This window comes from Rhipicephalus microplus, chromosome 3 (assembly GCF_043290135.1).
Source record: "Rhipicephalus microplus isolate Deutch F79 chromosome 3, USDA_Rmic, whole genome shotgun sequence".
Taxonomy (NCBI): Eukaryota; Metazoa; Arthropoda; class Arachnida; order Ixodida; family Ixodidae; genus Rhipicephalus; species Rhipicephalus microplus.
The window spans coordinates 56,978,338-57,005,837 of NC_134702.1; positions in this window are offsets into that span (position 1 = coordinate 56,978,338).

Below are 27,500 nucleotides of genomic sequence, written 5' to 3' on the forward strand. Positions count from 1 at the left end.
AAGAATAAGAATGGGGTGGATAAAATTGGCAAGCACTCTCTAATCATAACAGGTATACTGCCACTATCCCTCAAGAGGAAGGTATATAACAGCTACATCTTGTCGGTACTTAGCTACGGAGCAGAAACCTCGAGACTTACAAAGAGGGTTCAGCCTAAAATGAGGACGACGCAGCACGCAATGGGAAGCAAAATGGTAGGTGTAACGTTAAGAGACAGGAAGAGAGCAAAGTGGATCAGGGAACAAATCGGGGTTATTATTATCATAGTTGAACTCAAGAAGCGGAATTGGACATGGGCCGGGAATGTATCACGTAGACAGGATAACCGTTGTTCATTAGATTGACTAACTGGATTCCCAGAGAAGGCAAGTGGGTTAGGGGGTGACAGAAAGTTAGGTGGGCAGATGAGATTAAGAAGTTCACGGGTATAGAGTGGCTGCAGCAAGCACAGGACCGAGTTGACTGGCGGAACATAGGAGAGCATAAAACTACTAGCTGGATACGCTTAACGTTGATTGCTTTATATGTGGAGTTTAACGTCCCAAAACCACCATATGCTTATGAGAGACGCCGTAGTGGAGGGCTCTGGAAATTTTGACCACTTGAGTGCCAAAATCTAATACGCTTAACGTTCACAGCCATATCTAGTGAATTCATCTTCGTTGGTGGCTACTCCCGATGTTCTCTTCAGAACTACGTTGCTTGAGCTACATTGCCGAAGATAGAGTGACATAGAATTCTGAAGACATGAATGTGAAAAGTCTAAAAACACTCAGAAGCCGGATATGTCGAGACATCTCACGGGCCCGAGATGAGCCATTCTAGAGCAAAATTGTTATTTCAGAAAAAATGTGCCCTCTATTTCTGGTGCTATTTTTATTCTAGTTGTGTAACTATACGAATGAGTCACTTTTTGAACTATTTTTTCGCTGAAAAGTGAAACAAGCGTGTCTGTGATTGTGGCAGCACAAATCTTCACATATCAATAATATCGGGTGGTAACCCGTTATTCCTACGCCATTAGCGTGTATGGCATCATGCCCATGCCGCAATGCCATACACGCTAAGGACCCCTATTACGAGTTTATCAAAGCACGAATTCAATAGTATATTATCAAAAGCAAGGTAGTTTAAATACAGTTTTAACCATCATACTGTGATTTGCGTAAACGTAAACAAATAGGATCAAGTGCGTGCGTGAACGTTTCTATAAGATGAGCTAAATATTTACTAAAACATACATTTTGTTAGCACCCAAAACAAAATCCGGTGCTTGGGTGACACGGTATTGCACACAACTATACAGAAAACTAAAATCTTTATATGAAACTGTTGTCATGGCATTAATAAATCGCTTTTCTACTGTTATCTATGTGATTTCATTGCGTTGGTGACAGGTCGTACTTTGTTGATTGACTTTGACAAGCAGAAATCGCAACAACTGCAGTGACAGGGCATACATTGCTGCATCTGAGCACTCCGCTAAAATCAACATGCCACATAAGTAATTCTAGACATTCACAACTTGAAGAGGCAAGACAAACATTAACGATACCTTTCAAGCATGTAAAAGTTAACTTTGTTCAAAATTGACATTGCCTTTTGCAGTTTTTTTCACCTATTGTTTTTTAGTCAACATTCACCGAGCCCTACGGCAGTGTTACCACGACTGAGAAATGCGAAATCATTAAAACAATGTAGGGGAGTCGTAGAAGAGAAAAAAACGTCTTATACAAATGCTTCGGAAAATTTTGTTGAATTGTATGGCCATGAATTATCAAGCTAGGAAGTTTTCTCTGTTATAACCAAGCACAGGGAAACGAACACAGGGTACTTGGGTTGAAAAAAAGACATCGCACAAAGCACAAGTAAAAGTGAATAATAATGGAGAGGAATAGTTTCAGCTGCGGGTTAAAAAAATTTCAAAAATAAAGAACTTTTTGTACGTGTTTCTAATTTTGTGTCATTTTTATTTCAAGGCTTCAAGGCTAGCATGTCGGGGAATGCTTTAAATGCAAATTGAACTTTTACTGTCAATCAGCTCTGATTATCCAGGGCCGTGAGCCTCCTTTATTCGCTGTGTAGTGCCTCACTGTCAACCGGAACACGCTTCTTTGCTTTACTGCATTGCACGCCTTGCTCTGTCATTGCTCTCTGTGGGCATGAAGCACTGCAACAGCAACATGGAAGAGAGCAGCTTAAGGGCAGCGGCCGTGTCTCTGGCTTAACCACTCACACCTAGGTACGCCTACTCAATGGGTTCTTTCGAATGAGGTAAAGTTGGCCAAAACTTTAGCTATTCTGCATGAGTGGCAGTTTTTTCTCTGTATTTTTGCCGTACCACTGAATTCAATTTCAAAAAATGTGAGCAGAAGTGTATGTCCACAAAGCACATGTCCCCAGCACACTTTTTTTTGTGACTTTGTGGCGTAATACAGCACTGACAGATAGAAAGTAGACGCTGCGCGGAATAGCTAGAGTTTGGGCGGACTGTACATGTACCAATGCTTGTTTTTGTGAGTATTCGTGTGATTTATTGATTGATTTGTGGGGTTTAACGTCCAAAAACCACCATATGATTATGAGAGACGCCGTAGTGGGGGGCTCTGGAAATTTCGACATCCCGGAATTCTTTAACGTGCACCCAATTCTGAGTACACGAGCCTACAACATTTCCGCCGCCATCGGAAGTGCAGCCGCCACAGCCGGGATTCAATCCCGTGACCTGCAGGATAGCAGCCGAGTACCTTAACCACTACATCACCGTGGCGGCACTGAATATTCGTGTACGCTTTGAAAGCCGAATCACTTCAATTCATATCTAAATTTTCTATCACTCTGTCCTAAAGAGCATCTCTTCGGTACGCACTTTGTTGGCTCTTTCATCCAGTTGTCTAATAACAAGATAGCGCCTATGCTTGCCAGTACGTGAAGAAAGTAAGGAAAAAAACATCATGGGGGAGATGAAGGTATGATGCGTAAATCTTCGCTCTCGTTTTTGTCGAGAAAGCTCTTCATGCGTAATGCGCACAACTGCGTAAGAGAGTGGTTGTACAGAATATTTGCACAACAAAAGATCAACTGAAATACAGTCAAATTTGGAGTTGAAAATAGGATGAAAGAAAGAGAAATGAAGGCGGGAAAGACATTTCAGGACGTTTTTTTAGATGCAAAGTGTTTTAGCGTCTAGCTCCATCCGGTGGGCGGCGTGACCACCCTTCAAGCGCATGCACGCCGCTCCTGCTCTCCCTCCTCTTCTACATGCTCCCTCTCTCCCGAGTCGCCAGAGGAGGCAGCAAGACTCCTTCTAGGCAGTGCCACAACCACGCTTTTATTGCGCAAGTGCTTGCCCCTGCTCTTCTCTCTCCCCTCCTTCGCTCTCAGTAAAAACGCGTGCCACGTTTTGTAAATACAGAGCGTGAGCCCCCGTGCAGCTTTGCATCGCGTCAAAGTCGCCTCTAGCGGGTGATGAGGTGCAATTTTCATTTTTTGTCCTTTGTGCATCACGTTAAAAATACTATTATATATATATATATATATATATATATATATATATATATATATATATATATATATATATATATATATATATATATATAGTTTTTTATGTCATCATTTCATTCTATATGTATCATTCAACGGTAGTGGAAATCCACCAGAGAAGGGAAATTACGAAAATGTCTGGTCTGAATAATTGACAATTGTTTTATTCCTATTTCTGCTGAAAGATGGCCAAAAACAACACAGATATATTCAGTGTTATCTGGACGTCATTCCATTCAATAAACGCAGCAATTTTTAGCCCCTTTAATTATTCTCTCTCCCCCTCTTTTTCGCACACGAGCGGAATGACGCTGGTGATCGATACGATGAGCATCTTATGCTGTCGATCAAGTTACTTAGGCCCAGCTCAAGTGGTAACCATATAAAAGTGGTTACTGCCTACGGATGACGACTGGGAAACGTTGTTATTTTATGAGGGTTTGCGCCTCAGTTTATGTGGTCCTCTTGATATCTTTACTGATGAAAACAACTCTGAAAAAATTCCCTCCCCTCCAGGAAGAGAATTGTGAGGGAATGCGAATGCATTGCGTAGAATTCATAACGGCCTTTTGCACATGAGAACCCAGCGTTATATGAATATTGTTTTCTTGTTTTTCTTACACCGGGCAGCCAATATCGCCGTTCTTCTGGCGTGAGAAACGCAGTTTGCGTTTCCAGCTCTAGTAGCTAGCGTGCACAATTAAAATACTATGAAGTGAACAAAATAAACAGTCTTCTCGGCTCGGCGTTGGTGTTCCACAGCGGCGTCTCAAGCACACATTTCCGGATGTTCCTAAAAGTCTCTCAGCCAGTGAATGGCCGAGAGTGTAGCGGGAGCGGACGGGAAAAAGGGGCGCAGGGAAGAAAGAGAGCGAACGCAAGAGATATGGTGGGTGCTTTGGTGGCTAGGTACATGCACGCCCGCAGCTGTCTCTATAAGAAAGAGTTGTGGGTGGATTCAGACGGACGCCTGACTTAGCCCCACTAAGAAATGCATTCGCATATAAAGGGTAACTTACAATGTACCAGCAGGCATATGTATAAAGGAGCCCACCACATCGTTCAGGTCTCCTGCATTTTCTGGTTTGGCTTTTTTGCACAACGAACTATACTGTGGCAAAGTACCCTCTACAGGCAAAACCCACCTTTTGAAAGAGCCATTGAGCGATTTCCTGCGTTCAGCATGACTGACAGTTCTTGAGTTGATTCACGTTAACAGTCATGTCTTCGAATATAATGTGGTCCACCTATGTTCATAGATTTTTTTACGGTTTACGAGCTGGTAGTTGATCGGAGAAAGAAAAAAAATTGCAGCATATCCACGGGGTAAATGATGGAGAGTGGGGCGAAGCATCCTTTCTTCCATTCGTTCTTGCTTCCGTCCGTCCATGCGTCCATCTGTGTGACCGTCCGTGCGTACGTCTGTTCGTGCGTCTGCACGTTTATCCATGGGTCCGTCCCTGCGTTCGTTCATGCATCCGCCTCTGTGTCCGTCCATGCGTCCATCCATCCGTGCAGCCATCCGTGAGTCCTTCCATGCATCTGTCTGCGTGTCCGTTCGCCCATCTAGTCAACACTCCAAGTACCACCATCTCGCATCTTCTCATCATATATTCCGCATATAGAAGCACCGCCATCCAGCGGACATTCCAAGGACTAAACGAGAGGTGGCCCACGTACACTTTCTTACGGCTTGCGCTTCGTGTCTACTTCCCACCTTTAACCACCTCGAGTTCATGGTATATACCACTTCACTGTATTCATGGCACTACGGCCCAACGCTCGCCAAACTTTTCTAAAACCAAGGAGGTTACGCCCAGCGAGTATAACGTAGCAACCCTTTCTTGTCAGATAGTGCTCAATGTACATGCCAATGGCTGCTAATGGGGAATGAGAGACAGGACAATACGGCTTTTAGTTAACGCGCACGCTGCAAATGTTTTATTGTTCAACAACGCACAGGAGAAATCCACCGGCACCACCTTGCAGGTCGAAGCGTAAGACACGTTACGCACTACGACGAGGGACGAACGGGTGCCACTTTAAGAAGCTTGCCCCTAAAGGTATGCTTGAGCAAATCCAGCGAGAGCTGTCAGATCCCGCGCCATCAGTTTACGTCGCTTCGCAATAACACAGCAATGTAGGAGGTGCTTCATATCTTTGTAAATGTTCTCTTGACCTAATGAATCTTTTACCTGTAGGGTATTTTAAAACACTAAGGACAGAGAGGAGAAAGAGCTCCACAGTAAACTAGAGGTTTGCTAACCAAGCTGCGAAATTTTGGCAGAAAATCTTGTGCGTACAAGAACAAATACTTAAATTCACGCTTAAACTCAAGCGTTAACTGCAGTGAAAACCGTCTTGACTTTAAAAAAATTACTTTCAACTTGAAATATTACGTCAACCGACAAGTGTTCATACGAATGGAATGTTTTAAGGCGAAAACCTTAGAAGTATATGTCTCAAGGTCATATGAGTTACAGAAAACATAACGTATGCGTGGTAGTTTCACGTCTCTTTTGTCGTGAGGGTGATCACGTAAGAAAATTAAAATCAAACCTTACTTGAACACGTCTTAGCCGCTGGCGGGGAAGATGGTGAGAAGCCGTAAGATGGAGCGAAGCATCTGCTACGGTAATGCCTGAACCATACGGGTGCGTTTCAGGATGTCCCCAGCGTTCCCTCCGTCTTTTCGCACACTTTTTCTGTAGAGAGAGAGGTAACTCACAGTGCCATGTAGCCACGCACCCTCTCGCTCTATTCGTGGCGAGATCGGGCTAAAGGTGGCAGTAAGGCACTCGGCGGCGCGTATACAAATACACGCTGTGGCGCTACGTTGCGTGCGGTCTGAGCCGATCGTCGGTGGATAAAATATGTTGACTACAGTTTACTGTTAATATCCACGCTTATTTTTACTGAATTGGTGCATGACACCTATATAACGTTAACATTACCCGCGACACGCGAGTAAAGCTCATTCTGCATTTTAGAGATGCTCGCCCTGGGTGACTCTCTTCACGCTTTCGCTTTAAATCATCTCTTTGCAGTGTTGTTTGTACATGGTTAGCTTGCGTGCCACCTGTTACGCACTGCTGTACCATGACTGAGCTACTTATTTACCTTTTCGTCATCTGCATACTACAAAAAAGAAAAAAAAGATTGTAGAAAGTCCACATAACTGTGCGATTAGTTCAGTACCACCGTTCGCAATTTATACGCATATGATTTTTTTGTCTCATTCTGTCCACCATGAAATGTGGGACAGTCGATAAGTCTAGTTAGGAAAGCTTAGTGGCTGACAGCGCTTGCGCTACACTGTATTTACCACGTGTACGCACATGTTATCTTAAAGACTTTAAATAAGAGTTCAGCAGAAAGCGTTCATACGATGGATTACGTGCATGACATTGCTAAAACAAGGGCCTGGTTAATGAGAGAAGGATGTTGTTCTTTCCGACAAAAATTACCGCTGCCTTCCGTCACTCACTAACAATGCCACACAAACGCTGAAGCCAACGTTTTCGTTATACGGCGGATAAGCGCTGCACATATTCAAGACATTATGTGTGCTTTTTGCTGCGGCTGATGAATATGAAGAACAACAGCCATCTGGCGGCCATAAAAGATGGAGCTAACTGAAACTCACTCAACAAACAATTTTCTTGCCTTTAGGATTCAGTCGCATTCAGGCTCACCAATATTATTGTCAACCGCACTCTCTCGAACTCCGATTCATAAAAATTCGCTAAATAGTGTACTCACATAAACCAAAACTAACATAATAATATTACTCGCCAAGACTCACTCAGTCTACCAGTCCCAGCCCGATCTTAGTTTGAGTGAGTTGACTCATTATTAAGTTTACTGATATTTGCCGACCCATGCGACTTTGCCGACCTTTCATTATTATTGATACTAATATAAATGGTTGGAAGCATTCAAAGGCCCACTCATTGCGCAATTCGCCATGTGCGACACACCTTATTGTTAATTTACTCTTCTGCGATGCCATATTCGAGTAAGGAACAGCCCAGCAGAGGACGTGGTACCTTGCTTGACATGGCATATTTATTTATTGTTCTTCCGAAGAAGTTTAAACATTAGTGTGGCTCTTTGGTTCAGTACTAGAATACACGCACGGTGTTCGCGTTGAAGTCCAACCTTTTCCTAGCTATTTTCTAATTACATATTTGTCAATTCTCACGATGGCAGTTACAGACACCAGCGTTTATGGTAGAGCATATACGCTGATAGGGCCTCACGTATCATGAATAATTGATATGTGGGGTTTAACGTCCCGAAACCATCATTTGAATAAGAGACACGACATAGTGGAGGGCTCCGGAACTTTAGACCACTTGGTGTTTCTTACCGTGCACCTTAATCTGAACACACGGGCCTACAACATTTCCACCTCTATCTCACGTATTATCCCTGTCACCAGACCCACGGTAAAATAGAACAGCGTGGCTGATTACACATAGCTATAGGTGGCAGGCAGCAAAAAATAACTGTCACCTCCAGCGGTAACTGTCATCCAGGTTGACATTATTGCTTCACCTTGGCAAGCGAGGTTGAAGACATAGAACCGGACCCGTTGTGAGAGTTGCTAATGCTTGATTATGTTATTGGCCACCTTTGTATACAAGTCTTAGTTGTTCTGTTCTACTCTGTTCTGTTTTAACTGTTTTGCTGTGGAGAGGTTGAAGTGCCTATTGCCTCGGCTACACCATATCACAAAGTTCTGCAGCAAAAAATAAAATAATAATACAGAACGGTACCCAAAAATAACAATACGGAAAAGAAAAAAAGAAAAAAAGAAAAGAAAAACATAATGGCACACTGAAAACAGTTCAAATATCATGCAAATACACAGTTTTCTTAGCGCAGTTCACACAGTCATAAACTATTTGCACGCACACCTTGCTAATCTGCTGTCAGTATATACATGACCACATTTTATATATACCCATCTCTGACTGTCTGTCATAGGCGCTTGTCCAGTCCGGTCTCCACTAAAAAGTCTGTCAGGAAGATTATTGCCTTTTTCTGGAGATGCATCTCAGGCCATGGTCCAATTAGTTTCTTTATTGTGAGGGGCCGTCTGTCCAAACGTGCTAATTTGTTCTTTAATTTTTCTCTTTCATTCACGTATTTCACTCCAAAAAGAATATGGCGAACGTTTTCTTCTGCATGACCACAATGGCATTCCGCTGAGTTGGATCGATGTATCTTGTGCAGGAAGCTGTTTGTGTATGCTACTTCCAATCGAAGACGATGGATTAATGTCTCTTGGGATTTGTGGGAGGTCTGTAGCTATGGAAAATGTTCGGTGTGGATCAACCTCATAAAGCACCGTTTCCTTTGATTTAGGGCTCTCAAACCACTTCTCCATCGAACAATGCTTAGCTCCTTGAGATATAAAATGTTGAATATCCACCTCAGAAATAGGGATTGCGCAATCCCGTCCTTCCTTCAATGCTTTCTTCGCGAGGCTATCAGCCTCTTCATTTCCCTTTATTCCAATGTGGCTGGGTATCCGGTGGAATACGATGTTGTGACCCAGCGATGAGGCATATTCCACAGTTTCTACAATACATTGTGCTATTTCACCATTTTTGTAAGGTGATCTCACGTTTCTGATTAGCTGAAGAGCAGGTTTGCTATCAGTGCATATCACCCATTTTCGTGGCTTAGGATTCTGGCAGATAAGCTTAACTGCTTCAAAGATAGCCACCAATTCTGCTGTCGTCGATGAAGATTTCTGCGATTATTTGTACATTTCTTTTCCTGAATTTCAGGTATAAAGACCGCACAGGCTGACGCTTCTTCAGTGCATGATCCGTCTGTATATATCTTCGTTTTCTCATTATGCATTACATGAAGCTGATGATGTACCAACTGTGCCGCTACTAGAGGTGACATGTCTGCTTTCTTCTCTATGCCGTCTTTTTCACGGATAATGTTGAGAAGTAGCAGCGTCCAAGGTGGTTTTGAAGGTTTCCATTGTTTAAAGTCTGGTACTACTGTTAGAAATTAGGATATAGTATCCTGTAGTCTCGTTGCTGTTCTTTGTGTTAGTGCACCAGATAAAAAATGACTTTCATGTTGCGTGAAAATTCTAAATAAATTTCGAGATGTATTTTACTTCGGAGTACTCCAAAAGGTGGCTCTCGAGCCTCCGCATACACTAAAGCACTGGAATTTGACCGTGGTAAACCCAGACATACCCTCAAGCTCCTTGCCAATAACAAGTGAAGTCTCCTTTCGGTGGAAGATGGAAGCCCGTGCAGCAGAGGCAGTGAGTAAGTTACGATCGGGCGTATCCAGGCAACATGTAGGGCTAATAACGACTCTGTAGTACCACCCCATTTGGCCCCGCAGAGATGCCGGAGGATTCGAATGGCCTGATTCACATTTTGTTCCAGGGACTGGACATGAGGCGACCCTATGAGTCTCCGATCTAAAATTACTCCCAAGAATTTATGAGTTTTAACCATTTGAATAGGCTGATTTCGCAGAATAATCTGGAAATTTCCAGGTCTTTTTAATGTAAACGGAAGTGTGGCTGTTTTAGCCAGACTCAGTGCCATACCTCTTTTCTTTAAAAAACAGTCTGCAGCATTCAATCCTTCTTGTAGAGTTTGCTGTACATCCAAAAACGATGGACCAGACGTCCATATACTTATATCATCAGCATATACTGAACATCTGATGTTAGGTAGAATATTATACGGGAGCTGCGCCACGACTGCATTAAAGAGAGTAGGGCTTAGCACGCTGGCCTGTGGCACTCCTGGTTGTGACATGTTCTGACGTTGGGCCCTCCTGCGTAACTACAAAAATTTTCCGGTGATTCAGGAAGTCAGGGATCCAACACAGTATCTTGCCCTTGAATCCCTGTAACGCCAGGCCTTCCAGAACGTGAACGTGACTCACTGTGTCGTGTGCTCGGTGGACATCAAGGAATACAGCGACAGTGATATTTCCTTGCGTTCGTTGGTTTTCCACATCTGTGACCAAATTTAGAGTGCAGTCCGTTGTGCATCTACCTCTTCTGAAGCCGGCTATGCTTTCTGGTAGTAGTTTTTTCTTGTCTTGCCACCATAAAATTCGTTCATTGATCATTTTTTCCATCACTTTTGAAAAACAACTTGTCAAGCTAACCGGCCTAAACAAGTCCAACTGCATAGGGCTCTTCCCTGGCTTTAGCAACGGTACTACTTTTAATATCTTCCAACTTTCAGGAACTTTTTCTTCTCACCAACGTTTATTATAGATGTCCAACAGGTGTAATTTTTCTTTCTTGCACAAATTAGCAAGAGCTGCGTATGTAACTCCACCTGTTCCTGGTGAACTTGTTCGTTTTACTGAAGACAGCACATATTAGAGCTCCTCTGGTGTGAAGCTGTCATCCAGATCTGATGAACTGATCGCAGAGAACTTTGTTACAACCGCCGAAGCTGATTCTGCTGAGGATTTATATTCGCTGGTTCGGGCGGTCTCTCCATTTCTCAGTATAAGATCGCAAAATTCTTCGGCAATCACACGTTCGCTAACTCCTCGAGACAGCGCTAGAGCCTGTAGTGGCCTCGAGTGGACTATTGGCTGTCGGAGGGCGCGTACCATGTTCCACAGTTGAGGCGCCGAGGTAAATGGAGAAAGTGAGGCACATAAATCTTGCCACCTTTTGGTTGAAAGCTTGTGCAGTTGGTTATGCATTGAAGTATGTACTTTCTGTGCAACCTTGAAATCTTCTAAATTACCCGATCTGCGATATCTTCTTTCAGATCGGCGTCGTATTGACCTAAGCCTCTCATACTCAGCGTCAACACCCGAATACCCATCTGGAATGGGTAGTGCACGAGTTGCTTTTGTTAGAAAATTATTTATCTTCGATGCATAAGTTTCTGCATCAGAACAAGATTCAAGATTTTGTCTCTGTAGTTCTCGAAAGATTGCCCAATTCGTAATTCTTGTTGTGCGGTTATTTCTCGTTTTCTTCAACTTTGGGTGATATATGAATACTGGCAAGTGGTCACTTCCGCTTGTATCAGCGTCTGCAGTCCAGTCTGCTCCAGCCGCCAATTCAGAGGAGCACACAGTGACGTCTAGTACGCTGCAGTAGTTATGCCCCCGTAGAAATGTCGGAGAACCATCATTTAGTATGGTGTAACCATGGTCTTCGCATATTTTTACTATAGCAGATCCCTTTACATTACAACGCTCACTACCCCACAATTCATGGTGCGCGTTAAAATCACCACATATAATTATGGGATCATGATCAGATCTACACACTGCAGCCAACTCTGCGTATGAAACGTTTGCTTGAGGGTGCACGTAAACACTAACTACAGTTACAGTAACGTTACCAAACTTCACCTCGCATCTAACAAAATCCGGCGCATCTGTTTTTGAAGTAGCCACAAGTGTCGACAGAATATCGCGTCTCACACACATCACTCTGCTTTTTGCAGCAGGACGTTTTGCTTGGTACACCACATAATTGGGCAAACGAAAGTTAGTGGATACTCTTGTTTCGGAAATACACAAAATCGAAAAACCGTGCTGAGCGACGAATTTCCGAAAATCTCCACTGTTATTCTGGAAACCGTTGCAGTTCCACTAGAATATTGCACTTCTTTTGTACCAGTTAGATAGTCCGGTAATCCGGTAAGTTAGATAGTCCGGTAGATAGTCTTAGTTGTTATTTGTCTTATTTCGCGCAATCGCTGTTACGGACACCAGTGGCGGCGGCAGACAGCTACCCCACGGTTATTAGCGCTGGGATGTAATAACGACTTTCACAGTAAAATGGAGAGTTGAGAGTAAAATAACCGAAGAAAGGAATGAAGGTTGCTTTATAAGGTCGCTCTATACGAAAGGGAAAGAGGAAAATAAAGAGAAATGAAGAAGGCTACCAAACGCCGCCTTCCCATCCAGCTTGACACCCTTAGTGAGATGGTACCTTGATATTACCAGCGAAGTGGCTGAAGCCGGCCGCACAAACTTGGGCCTGGACAAAAGTGTACAAAACTATCATCATCATGAACTTGTATGTGCCCCAAAAATCACGCAAATTTTGCTGAATCCGCTGAGAATGCAAAAAGGGCAGCGTACACAAAAAATATTTTTGACAGACATAACTATAAAAAAACAGATAATGCTTCCGCGTACAGCGAGAGAAATCTTGAAAACTGATGAGACAATGACGGTTGCGAGAAGACACCGAAGTAATGAAGGTCCCAGGCAAACAACGACATGGTCGGTATTGATTGATACGTGGAGTTTAACATCCCAAAATCAGCACATGAATATGAGAGACGCCGTAGTGAAGAACTCCGCAAATTTCGATCACCTGGCGTTTTTCATGTGCACCCAAATCTGATCTCACTGGCTTGCAGCATTTTTGCCTCCATTGAAAAAGCAGCCGTCGCAGCCGGGATTCGATCCCGTGACCTACGGGTCAGCAGCCGAGTACCTTAGCGATTAGACGACCGCGGCGGGGCCACGACGACGTGATCGTAGATCTATATTGAAGGTGTGGACGCTTGATTTAAGCGTTCACACCTCCTATAGATCTTCGGGGACGTCATTGTTGCTAGGATCGCCTTGCTAAAGCCTAGCAAAAAGTGGCAAGCAATAAAAATAACCTCCATAATCATCCAGCTTCACGGATTTAAACCTTGCGTGACTCAGTGCAATCTTTGCCATTTATTCTTGGATCATATGCAAATACTGTCTTGTTAGGCTGAAGACATGTTTTTTGTTTTCTTTTTTTTTGCTGTTTCGTCATACGCCCCACTTATTGGAAAGCTTATGCCCCAAATCACCAATCGCTTCACTGGATGCAGACCGATTTTTTGTATGAGAACTTTGAAGGATAAGAGGCCCAACTCTATAGATTATCTTCTACAGCTGAGCTTGTACATATTTTAGCTTTTGAAGAAGCTCTTCAGTTTACGTGGGGCGACTGAGGGCTAAATATCACTATGACCAAGCAGCCTCCCACCTTCGACACTTTTTTTCTTCTATCAGTGTTGCCAAGTTTGTCTACATCACCTCTTTGTCTCTCCTCACCTCTCCTTCCTTCCTTCCTTCCTTCCTTCCTTCCTTCCTTCCTTCCTTCCTTCCTTCCTTCCTTCTTTCCTTCTTTCCTTCCTTCCTTCCTTCCTTCAGTCCTTCTCTTCATCCTCCTCCTCCTCTGTTGCACCAGATGATAAATACATTAGGCCGCATCTGTCAATGGCGGACGTACATTTCAGGAGTCTGCAAAGAACATCACTATGCAGCAGCCTAAGTGTGTGACAGAACATTTTGAAGGTTTGGAAATGGCCCAGAGAATTCTCTAGTTTGGCACGTCAGCTTCCCCAAGGGTGTGCATTTTTAAAACCCCCGACAACTCCAAGTTTTCCAGGCTTCTCGCTCGAGCGCAATTCACGGAAAACCGGTGCCATTGCAGCCCGAACTATCAGAGCGTGGGTACTTTAGGAATGGTTTTTCTGTCTTTTTTATGTTTAAGTCCAACTCATTCATACATCTGATTTTTTTCAATCGTTTAAAATGGAAGCCTAAGTTGCACATTTTATGTTTTTAGTGTATGGCGTGCAATACTTGGTATTCAAACAACTATAGTCTTAGCGTAGAAGGCAACAAACACAGAAAAACTGGTCTATGTTCGAAGGGTGATAATTTTATTTAACCACGCTTACACGAGAACTCACTATGTTGCATTACTACATCCCTTTCGTTTTGTAGTTAATATTTCTGGGTGCATGAATAATAATATTAATAATAATAATAATGATGATGATGATGATGGCTGTTAACTTAATACTATGAGTGTTGTCAGGAACGAGTACGGAGCTACATTCGAACCGGGAAGTTTGTACATAGCAAGACATACGAGATGTTCGCCAATTGTGTCGCATGTTTTAGGAGAAAGGCGCCTCATGGGCATGACATCTCAGCATCTCCTGCAGTCAAAGTGTGTCATGCAGTCAAGGTCCACCGAAAGGCTAACTTCACGGGATGACTGCATCCTATCATGCTATCACGAGGACATAAGGTCGACAAAATTTGTGGCGCAGTCATGACGAGAACATGATGCGTTGAAAACCTTAATGTCTTGCCTTGTCGGCATTTAATGTCGTCGTGGCATGTCACGTAGCCACTGTTTATCACAAAAACAGGTATGAGCCATCAAATGAAAATGGCAACAGTTATTCCAACCAATAGCCGACGAAGTTTGTCGAGCCAGAACACCCTTCTTTATGCATGTCATAGGAAACTGCAACCGTGCATGCAGGGAAGAATAACAAAAGTACCGCATGCTTCGCTCCCACCAAAGTATCACGTTAGGGGAGCCCAAACACTCTTCTATACTATCTTCGCTCCTTTCCAGTTTACTGTGAACATCCCACCGAAGCAACACTAGGGATGTTTAGATGTCGCTGTCGTAACGGAGAAATTGAATGTAACTACATTATTTAAGGCTACGATAATGTAATATTACTGTGGCATCGTGACGTATCACTGAATACTAGTGTGTAGTACAAAAGCAATAATAATTTATCTTGTGATTGCACAATAGTCACTGGGTCATGTGAAACTGTTAACATTAGTGTGTAACATGCCTACATCCCAACTAAGCCACTGAGAGCACAGGCTCTAGCGTTTCAGAGAGTGCTAGTGGATGCATGTTTGCTAAGATGTTCTGATTCAAGGTTAGATAACATGAACGTAGTGTTCATTTACATGCTACTGTGCATAGAATATCATCCCTATGTGCCACTGGGATGGATTCAATTAAGGACAAGTAATCATATTTCATCTCACTTGACTCATTAACTGGCAAATTTCACACACAGCTGCCCTTGTCCTGACGTTTGTTTAGCCGAGTAACATCTTCTTACAACTGTCAAATTATCTTCAGACAGTCTATGCAATATCATACGTTGTATATAACCTTCTATAAACGTATACCCGTATATGTATACGTAGATTGTCTGTGAATGTACGTGCATGCTTGCGCGCTTTCGAGGTCTCCATAGAAGGAAAAATATGGACGCTTAGAGCAGCGTTATTTTGTGAAAATGTAAATATAGCCGTGCATAGTAAAAAGAAGAATGTTGAGATTTACATCTTTATTTCTGTCGATGTTTACAGGGTGCCGATAAAGGCTGAATTACATATGAACCTCTCTTAAAACTGAAGGCCCCAGATGTTGTTCCCGCTTCATTCCACTTAATCTGTCTTCACCTCTCATGTGCACGGAATGCCGTTGTAGATTGGGTCGTCCATATTCTCAATGATAAAAAGAAGCCCTTTTCACGCCTTGCACAAAATCAAAATGAATAGATTATAAATGTCCTCGCTTTCGCCATGAAAATTGAAGGGCCACGTCGGTAGCGAATTTCGAAAATGTTTCAGCCCAAACACGGTTTTTATGCCTTACTCAAAAAGTATTTTTCTCGTGCACTTGTGCACGAGGCAGTTTCATTGTACTTTGTTTCGTCTCTAATAACGCACTCGTTGTCTTTGTAGACTACCTCTGTGTGCCCATTCTCCCTCCTTATTTTATCTTTCTCGTTGAAACAACCACTTCCTGCATCTGGACGTATCTCAAGAAAACAATTCTAGTTTCGCAATATTGAGCCCTTCGTGTGCATTTTAGACAGTGTTTCCCGTGCGTTTTCTACAAGGTGGGCTGGTTACAGGCGCGAAATAATTAAAAAGGAATAAATATAAGCGTGATAATTTTTCGATTACCTACAAATCTCGCAAGCTACTCGAACACAAAACATTTATTAAGCTTTCTTTTCAGAAAAAGAGGTCTTCGATATATACCTGCATACGACGTTTTCAACTCCTTTGCAGCTATTTGTGGGCATGCGCGTGGTTACGTATAGTGCAAATAAAAAAGGCTCTGCATACTCATATACCAGAAAAAAAATTATCCCTCGATCATTTATCTGTGAATATCGCCATAGCAATTTTTATTGACAGGTATCAGAAGAAAAACTTTTTGTGGCTCACTAGAATCGTGTTGCTATGGGCTCCGTGTACTGATGACTTTACCTCACTGTCCTGACTGTCATATTTGTTCAGCTATTTATTCTTTCATTACTAAGAATCAGTAATTTTTCTGACACGCCCAACCTGAGGTCAGGTTTACGCAGCTATTCATGTTTTCAATTATTTATTATCGCTGTTTTCCAGCCAAACGAAAAAGCGGGTGAAAATTGGAACTTCACTTTTACGCACAGATATTGCAACTGCAAACTAGAGTTCCCGTTATGCAATAATTTGCGCATAATTGCAGCGTAATGCTGCATGACAGGCACTAGACTGGCTTACTTATCCCGTTTAATGCGAATAATTCATTATAATAAATAAGGATTTAAAAGTAGTGAACATTCATGCTACTGCTTGATATTATTACTTGCGCAAAACAAGCTTACACTTGCTCACACAGAACTTGCACTGTATATTTTAAGCCTTTTTTCACATGTTGAAGTTTCGATCTCCACTTTGCTTTTAAAAGATAAGCTGCAGGTAGTTGGTTATTGAACAGTCATGGTTAACTTTGCAATCCAAACTACCTAAATAGCTTGAAGTTTTCAAATGACTGTACTAACTATAGGTTATCAAGCGCGTATGAAGAAAGGCTGTTAAGAAGCAACAGCATGCATTAACATGTCTGGTTAGCCTTGACCAAGCATAAAAAAAAACAGCTAGACACTACTCGTCTTATAAATGAAATCTGAGTTATACTTTGACACAATACGAGATATTTGATTGTAGTGTACTTGCTGAGAAAGATATTACAGAAAAAAAGTTGGACGAGCACGCAGTGGTGTAGTTAAAACATGCCTTGGAGTGATGACACTGCTTATAATTTCACGTGTAGGTAGTAGATATACATCTGAAGTCACATGCCTGCATATGTGCAGTCATGTTCAACGCCATTTACTTGCTTGAATAAATTTGGGAAAACCAGTATTCCTACTCTAATAAAGGAGAGGTCATATACAATTTAATAATGGAGAAAATTAAGACGTGCTGTCTCAACAAATAGCCCAATAATTGAATAATAATTTTAAAATATTTGCCTTCAATACTGAAATAGCAGAGTAGATTACACTTCTCACAAACCAATAAATAAACCATGTATTTTCCCAAAATCAATAATGCACAAAACATTACTAATCACAAAATAAAGCTGGTTATCCAAAAACATAACACCATACCAAGTAAAAGTAAGCACATACGGCACGTCGTATGAATTTGTCTTCAGGTGACGGCGCACTCGTAAACAGCATATGCATATATTCAGTGCTTTTGAGCGAATGCCCATCGCACGTATTCATTTTCGGGTACCAGATCCCTTAAACTAATCATTCTTCCTTATGACTAGCTGTGGGTGTATGCCCGCAAGGAATGTTTGCGGAGGATGTAAACAAATGAAAAATAAATGTTTTCAGAGCAAGAATGATAATTAATAACGCGGGAATAAGGATATTAGTAACATGGAGATTCATTATTGCATCAGCCTAGGAGGCAACATCTCTCTGCTTTGAGATGCACATTGTAAAACGTGGTGAGCCAAAGTAAAAGCTGCCACGTCATGACACTGCTCTTTCTATGGTAATGAACTTGTTATCACCAAGTTCATGTTAACAGTACACATGAAACAATGCGAATTCAGCTGCGAATGCCTCTGTTGACACAAACGTAATCTTCCACACTTCAGCTACGTTCCTATGAGCCACATTGGCTATTGGCAAACGTGCCTGAAAAACTGAAGTCAATCTAGAAGTATGTGCTGTCTAACACAAAGAGAGCGCTGATGGCTCGTTCCCTCACATGATCTTGGGTGCAAAAAATAAATAATAATAGCAGCTGCGAAAAGAGAGCTGGTATGAAGAAAGACAGAGAGGTAAACCGGAAAGCAATTATCTGGTTTGCTACCTTGTACCGGGGAAGGGGTAAGGGGAGACAGCAATGTAACAATGAGGAAATGAGGCAAAGAGAAGAGGGAATGGCAACCTGAAGTCCCCATATAAATACAAGGAATAAAAGATCCCAAAGTAGCAAAACAGCAGCGAGTGCAACGTGGTATAAGCTGTTTTAGTACATAAGACCAAGTCTGCCGGTCAAATGGCTACGTCGAAGGGTTTATGATTGATGTCACTGCAGGTAACGTCCCGTCACTCTCATCTCTATCGCCTTATTGCTAATGCGTGCCTGTCTACGACATCAGCACTGTGTCGTCATGACTCACGCACGCTTGAAAAATAGCCACAGCAGTGAAGATGACCTTCAGCATCACTTGAAGGGAATACCCTGCCACTTCTTAGACTGCTCGAATAGTGTTGTTGATCTGCTATGCAACGTGGTGGCATACTCGCATAAAGCGTAGAAGAATGACATGCCTACGCAGTTACGCATGATTAAGGCTAATGCACTGCTTGACGACGCACATACACTGTCGCGCACATGCTGTAATTTTAATGCACCTCTTGTGTCATACTTTTCTGGCATCTCCATCATGCACCTATCAAAACGTCACATCTTTTTTTTCTTTTGGTGTTTTTTAAATTGTGAAGCTTTCTTTGCATATGCGCCTCTCCTTGACAATTATTTTTTCTACATTCTGGGTCCTTGAAGTGGGCTTAGTTTTTTTTTGTTTTCGGTTATTGCACGCATACAAAAAACGACATCAAAAGTTGCTACGGACGATAAACATATGCCCCCACAAATAAAAAGTTTCGTATGCCACTTCACGGCTACAGCATTGCCATAGTCAGAGCCCTCATCATTGTTCTTAGACTACTGAAATTACTATTGCCGACTGCTACCCCGTTACTCATATATGCATTGCTTGTGAAACATTCTTTGCGCCTTATAGTTAAAAAAAAGAACATCGCTGACTCCTCCATCATGGGAATTGGTACAACACGAGAGTAAAACGCATATTCACAGATGTGTAGTTCATTATCTATAATAAATTTGTGTATGGGAACTTGTACAAGGTGTATTAGTGGTATACAGCTATAGCATCGTTTGACGTAGATGCACTCAAGTTGACGCCAAAGTGGTACATCCCTACAACTAACGCCTATGATCAGGATTTACCGTTGTGGTGGCTAAAGTTGTTAACATATAACTGAACACAGCATATCACGAAGCTTGCGCAAAGATGACATCCGGAAGCATATAAAAAAGCCACGGTCTTTTTGCAAGGGCGAAGCAATGAAATTATAGTTACACACACACACACACACACACACACACACACACACACACACACACACACACACGACGAGCGCGAGCACACTTAAAGCATACTGCTCAAAACCAAAGTACGCATGAAACGAACAGACAATTATAGACGGGACGAGCACGAACAAATTGTGACACTTGCTTTGTGTTTGAGCAACGCGTCGTCTCCGCAAGAGCGGCCACTGCAGAGAGCAAATTGATCTTAGTGTGCTATCAAGTTCAAGGCAACTTTGCGGAGAAAGCACAAAACGTGCATACAGCCCTCATGACGGGATAAGCGTACTCGCACGTACGACCACGATCTCTAGGGAAAAGTACATATGGTATATGTAAAAGCGGCAGGCACTCATCACAACCAGCACGGCGACGGTCTTTTAAACACACCCATCGCGCTATATCGCCATTGATGACAAGAGTACGCGAAGTGTCACCGTGCTTCAAGTTCTGTCAGTAGTAAATGGTGTATAAATAGCCCGCCGTTAGTTTGATTAGGACCGTAGGCTTTCTGGAAAACTTAAAAAGGTTTCATGTACTTTAGGTGTTTGGAATACGTGCTAAAACAGGATATCAATATTGCGTTCAACTCGTAACGGCGAAGCTTTAGGGTCTCCTAATTTTTTTCAAGGCTCATTGAGAAAATCGATTCGTACCAAAAGGGGGACAGGGATGGTTGCATACTACGTTTGCTAAAAAGTGCAATATTCACATTTAATAGTCTTATAATTATTCTCTTATAATTATTCTTACTATTAGTAATACTATTATATCTGAGTTCACTCAGTCCATCAAGGAACCCCATGGGGGATACAATCTCCATAAGCGATGCACTTAAAAAAGAAATACAGTTGCAAATTAGAGTAAATGTGCAAAAATAACTCAGCAATGCCTGCACAGGTACATGACGTCAAAAGTGTTGTTATAGTAGCGTACAAATGCCAAGGTAACCTCAGTGAATTTTTTTCTCAGGTTATGTTATTGTGCTCAATAAAAAGAAAGCGAGAACATTTTTGCTTTCCAGCTCCTGGTATCTTGTAGAGGAAGTTAGGGCACAAACGCTTCTAAAGCTGAACGTATTTGAAAAAAAAAGCGCATCTGACGCAGACGTCAGTCACATAATCACCAGCTTTTCGAAAGGAAGGCTGTCTCAAAGCAGTGAGGCCTTAGAGAGTGGAAGCTTAGGGTTCAACAAATGCTTCCGGGATAAATAACTGATCACATTAATTGCAGCGAAATAATTTGAGGTGAAGACTGAAATAAAGACAGCCCTGCAGTGTCTGCAACAAACTGTCGAAAAGTGGGCTGAAATATAACGCAAAGTAACAGGGACAGGAAGTACCTTTGGTGTTCAGAAGTTCTGAGTAGAACGTTTCACAACTTAATCTGTTTTCTGTGATCTGTGGTTGCGATATATATCCGGCGGATGCTGTTTCTCAGAGATCAAACTATTTTTTTCAGAAGTCGGAAACACCGTCTTGCTGAAGTGTTGGGCAGGATAGAGAGTATGCTTTCAGTTAAAAAGCTTCAGATCTTCATACATGGCACGCATGTCGCCACATTCTGCGAGGTGCAGTGTTGCTGTATCTACAACATCACCTTGTCTCTCTTTAACGTCATCGTAGGTGACATTGCAAAAAAGCAATCGGCGATATAAATTTGAACAAGGAAATTCAGTTTGAATGCGACGCTTTCAGAAATCACAATGACTCAAAAATAACGAGGAGCCAAGATCAACAACTCAGAGTTTTAATTATTATTTCGGAAGTCGGAAACACTGTCTTGTCGAAGAAAAGTTTTGGGCAGGAATAGAGAGTATGTTTTAAGTTTAAGATCTTCGGAATTACATACATGGCACGCACGTCGCCACATCCTGCGAGATGCAGTGTTGCTGTATCACCAAGAACACCCTGTCCCTTCTTTTAATAATAAAGTTTGGTTTGAATGCGACGGTGTCAGAAATCACAATGACTCAAAACTAATGAGGTGCGAAGACCAACATCTTTGATGCACGTGAAGCATTTGATGACAATTGAGTACTTATTACCCAAAAAGATTTATTAGCACGGGTAAGTCGCGCAGGCAACCATTTTTTCAATTGTCAATCAGGTTAAGCCGATCGTAGGAACTTTAGTGTGTACAATTGTGTACAAAAACAATCATTATATCAATGTGTTTTTGCCTGAACCACATTCATAGGGCTGATTTCACTAGTTACCACTAGTCCACTAAAAATGAGGAAAGAAGCAGGTGGATAGCCAACACGAATCGGAATGTTTTGACGTACGTACGCAACCAATGATTTAGAAAAGCTTTAAAAAACCTCCCAAATTACCAAGTGATAAACCTTGCAGCCGAGCATTTCAGTTTTGTTGAAGTATCCCTACGAAGTGCTTCAGCGGTACGTACAACAAGAGAATAAAAGGGAACGGGAAAAAATACCCCCAGTTCCCTGAAGGCAATCGTGAGGAAACGCGAATGCATTTCTTGCGCCGAGAGAGTGTACCGTTGACGTCTGACATTCGCCTTCACCGACTTCTGCCATATTGAGAGACGTTCAGCCTACGAGCGGTCGAGAGTAAGGCGCAGAGAGAAGAGAGAGCAAACGGCTAGAGAAGGAGCGGTGAAGTACTGTACCTACCCACTCCTACACACTCTCGCATCACACGCTCAGATTTCTAGGGGCGAGGACAAGCGCGTGCCCGCAGCTATAGCTGTGGGAGAGGGAGTGAGGGTGGAGAGAGGACACCTACTGGCGCGCGCACACCAACGCGTACAACGCCGGATGCCTGACATAGCCCGACTAAGAAATGCATTCGCGTTTAAAACAACGGCTGCTGCGAAACGACCCCGAAGTAATGGAAGCCCCACGCGAATGAAGACGAGCCCGTAGATCAATGGGAGGTGAAAACGCTAGGTTTCAGCGTGAGTTTCACTCTCTGGTGTTAGGACATGCATGTCGTGCCGGTGACCATCTGTGGTTCAACTTGAACTTCTCTATACTGAAAAGCCACCTAGAAGCATCCTAACATCGCATAGATAAGGGCAGGCAACAACCCAGGAGCAACCATATAAGGCTTCACAATCATCCAGCTTCGCTGAAACAAGCCCTGCGTGACTTTGTGCAAGGCTCGCCAGTTTTTAGCAGTGGACATGCTACTAAATTAGAGGAATATGTGATAAATGACACGCAGAGTTCGATAAGAACAGGAGCGCTGTAAAGGTCGGAGGCCTGGCACATTATAAGGCAAACAGGCCCCTGAGTTCTACGATGAGGATAATTCTTGTGTGGCCATTAAGGTTTGCCGAGAGCACTATGAGCTTACTTTTTCGCACTGTTTACATCCTCTATCATTTTCTCCAAATACTTGCAGGGTTTTCATTGCAGCCTACCCCTTTATTGTCTTCGAAACAACGCAATACGAGAACAATGCAGTAGGCCGAACATAAAGCGTGTAAACAGGATAAGCAGAAGAATTAGTCATGGAGTGCACACAGAAATACTCATGCAGAATTCATGTGTGCCGGGCATACAATCAGGCTTGAATGTTAACGCACAATATGGTATCTCTAAAGTCTCACTTCAAAAATATCTTACAGCGTCCGCAAATGTATCAAACCAGTCAATCAATGTAAGGTGAGAGTAAAAAGCAGTCTTAATTTACTCTCGCTTCTTTCTTGGCATGTGTGATGGATATAAAGCCATGAAATTATGCAACCAGCCCACTGAAAAAGCTGAATTGGCACGATCACACACCAACTCTAAAAGTTTTAAAATGAAAACTCAATCCTTTTTTGACATTAAGGATAAAGTAATATTTTGTGCACGGTTGATTGGGCTGTAGTCTCGCACACGATATATGATTGATTGATATGTGGGGTTTAACGTCCCAAAACCACCATATGATTATGAGAGACGCCGTAGTGGAGGGCTCCGGAAATTTCGACCACCTGGGGTTCTTTAACGTGCACCCAAATCTGAGCACACGGGCCTACAACATTTCCGCCTCCATCGGAAATGCAGCCGCCGCAGCCGGGATACGAACCCGCGACCTGCACACGATATATATATATATATATATATATATATATATATATATATATATATATATATATATATATATATATATATATATATATATATATATATATATGGATGTATACGCTCATATACGTAGATATAATATATATATGGACGTGTGTATGCATATACGCACGCGTCTACATATCTGTAAGCACATTTGCGTGATTTTATTATTATTCTTTGCATTTTGACCTTCTTAGGCTCAGATGTGGCCACTGTGTCAAATATTATTACTTCTTGCTCTACTGATCTTCTAGTGCAGAGTTCTGTTGTCAAGCTGATGGCTTCTTTTGTGAATGTGTATATTACATGTAATAGCTTAATAGCTTTATTTTGATTGTTTATGTAATGTTCTTTTCAACTGCCAATGTCTATTTAGCACTACCGCTGTTACGCACCGCGCGAACAGGATGACAGGAGGCAAACCACCTCCTTTTGTTCCGACCACGGGCAATGCAATCGTATTGTCCAAAAAATGAAATGAATAGAAAAATGTCAATACGTTCACTATATCCGCAATCGTAACAAAATGCGTGCCGCAGAGATGTCAAATGCAGGTGATTAGATGAAAATGGCATAGCGTCTTAGAATTTTGGCGATGCAACCACCATTAGCAATATACAATAATAGGGTGTACAAGAAGAGACAGCAAGAGAGACTCAAACGCGGTTTGATTGTGTGTGTCTCCTCGTCCATCTTCGTATTCGGCCCTTTCACCTCGGAACCTTAGCACACTCCACCGACAACTGAATAGCTGTGGCTCTTTGAGTGGCGACGTTAAGGCCACCCTCTGGAGATTGAAGACAAATGAACAGATGTCAGCAAAACTAAAGGTGTTTTGCAAACTCATCAGAGATCCTTCGAAAGTTATCGATGCTAAAGCTTCCTTTTGGTCGCGTTGAACGTCTCGAGACACTGTTTGGCGCAGCATCTCAATTTTATTTATTACGAACACGACCTACTTTCGTATTCATGAACTTACAATTGCGTAGGCAAAGTTTCACCTTCAAAAAGTTTTTTTCTTGTGATGCACACAATTCAGCTTGTTTTTTTTAGAGGGTGTTGCTCTCAAAGTTTCTCCATCTCGGCCACTAAACAAACTCGCATGCTTGATCAAACAAACTTTGTCGATAAAACATAAATTTACTTTCAAATTGTCCCCGCCTGAAGTCACCGCGTCTCCGCAGTGTAATGAGCTTAGTTGCTCGACTTAGTAGGGACGAGGTGATATTGGGGAGATTTCGTTCCTTTTCGGTAGTATTATTATTCCCGTATGCAAAGACGAAACTGATCCCATGGAATACCAACGCACATTTTGCGTAGGAGACACGCGTATGCATATGTAAGCGCGTCTCTGTAAAATCCACAAGCGACCAAGCCCACGCGCTTGTAGAGAAGTTTCATCAATTTGCTTAACAATGAACACAAAGGGCTGCCAATGATCAGAAACAACACGAGTCCGTGGAATGGAGTAAAAGCCCATCGCATCGCATATTCGTGGAATAGTCGTCCACGAGTAAACTGCATGCATGTGGCTTTTGGTTGCCTTGCACCGCAAAGAAAATTGGTTGATTGTACTAGTAAAAAGAAAAAAAAAAGCAATTCATGTCATTAAAAAACTACGTTCTTTTGCGTATTGGGAATATTGTCAGCTGTGTTTTTTTCACCCGAAATGGGCCAATATGTTTCTGCAGAAAAAACGCCGTGTGGTTATCTACAAACCAAGACTTGTCCGTTTTGATTTGCTTGATAATCCGCAAGTCCTTTTTTTCTTGTCATGATGATTATTGCAGGCACCAAAGAAAAAAAGGTGTGGTGAGAACAGTGAACAGAATATTTGCTAAATTCAAGGGCTTGTCACAAGCTTATCTGGCGTGGAATTGTTTGCAGTTTAAAAATTGGACTAATAAAAAAACGTTATCAAAGGTACTTATTCTAATCAAAAAGCATCAATTGTTTCTGCATCTGTGGCACAATTGATGAGCAAAAGAATGTGAAGTAGGTGATTTTCACCTTTCAGTTGTTTTAGGTGAATGCATGAGGAACCTTTTGAATTTTGCGATAACTATACGGGCACATTACACAAACTGACGTGGCCGGCGCTAACCTGATGTAAGATGATTGCGTTGTACTTCTCTTAACAATAATCGTATCGCTTTGATGTCCAGCTATGCAGCAATATGGATTACTCGCAAAACAAAACCTAAACGTGCCTCGTTTTTCTAGTGCCCAGCAGCCAGAATATTTGCCCCACCTCGTTCCCTCAACATAATTCACTCTCAATCAGTGTATACGTATATCATCAAATTTATGCGGGTGTACAATATGAGCCACCAGTAATCCTGTCAATTCTATTTACTATATGCGTAAATTGTTACTCCGTGTCCATTAGGTTAGGCTTTAATGCACAGCACTAAAGAAGTGCTATAAATGAAAAGAAATAATCTGCACTCTGAACTAAATCCAATACGCTTAAAGGAAGTGCCCTACTTGCTATCATATAATAGCCGCTGCATTCCTGATGTTTAAATAAATGCCCTCTTTAACAGGTTACATTGTACCTCCTCTCTTTTCACAAGTTTTTTTTTATGTTCTGAGACTTCAGATCGGCACACTTTTCGTAGAACTATGGATTTATTCTGCGAACTTCACAGGTACAGATGACAACGAGAAACAAAAAATTTCTTTTGTTGATGTACTCGTGGATCACCTCGGATTCAAACCCACGACCCCTTCGCCCACCACAATTGGAAGAGGCGGGTTCTTTACCCACTGCGCTGCCAGCGCTAATGCCTGAGCCTCTACAAACGCTTCTTATATATTTCGCATCTTTTCCCTCCTACAGTCGCCCTGGTGATATGTTGACGTGAGGATTGTCACCGTCTTGCAGAGGCGAGAAATGCTGCATCATGACACTAGCGAGTGGCCATTGGATATGGCTCCGGTAATTTCAGCGCTAGGGAGCTGCTTTCTACATTACTCGCCCAGCAACGCATTTTATTTTTACATCTTGAACACACACACACACACACACACACACACACACACACACACACACACACACACACACACACACATACACACACACACACACACACACACACACACACACACACACACACACACACACACACACACACACGCACGCACGCACAGACACAAACACACACACACACACACAACAGTAACTGCGCAAACAGTAACGTCAGTAACGTATTCCATTTCGTGTGACTGGCTAGACCAGTTGAGCAGCCATTGTAGAAGCACTGGGATGCAGGATTGTGGCACATTCTTTTATCGCTGATTTTCAGGCGCATATGAAGTGGGGTGTACAGAAATTTCTGAAGCCGTACTAAGGGACTCACATACAGGAGGGAGAGAAGAGTGTGTGACGCAACTTGAAAAAAAAAGTGAAATCGTGAGCAAAATATTATAATATATATTGATTCCATAGGGCAAATTAACAAAAAAAAGATTATGTTTATCTGGCTTGCGTACGTCAACCCAGTTGTGTGACCTGATTCCAAACTGATTTCAATACAGACCAAATGTTTGTACGGGAGAACAAAATAGACAAAAAAAAACATG